We start from the raw sequence: 333 nt of genomic DNA, 5'->3' as shown, positions 1-333 counted from the left end.
TGTGTGTGTGTGTGTGTGTGTGTGTGTGTGTGTGTGTGTGTGTGTGTGTGTGTGTGTGTGTGTGTGATCTGAGCGTGGGCTTGAGGACATGGGATTTTAACTTGTGTGTGGCAGCAGGGGGGGTTATGTGGTCAGATTTGAAAGGGCTGAGATTGAGTCCACCTTATCAGAGAGTTAGAATAAGAATCTGCAATCGATACTGTCGTTAAATCGCAGTGAGGCAGCTCCAATGAAAAAAGAAGTAAACAGGGGTAAAACACAATAAGTGAGCGTCACTTAAATGATCATTCTGATGGTATTTTTATATATTTTGTATTTTCAACTACTCATGAA

The sequence above is a fragment of the Notothenia coriiceps genome, unplaced genomic scaffold (genome assembly GCF_000735185.1).
Source record: "Notothenia coriiceps isolate Sejong01 unplaced genomic scaffold, NC01 NC01_scaffold00003345, whole genome shotgun sequence".
NCBI lineage: Eukaryota > Metazoa > Chordata > Actinopteri > Perciformes > Nototheniidae > Notothenia > Notothenia coriiceps.
Note: the sequence above shows the minus strand (reverse complement) of the source record.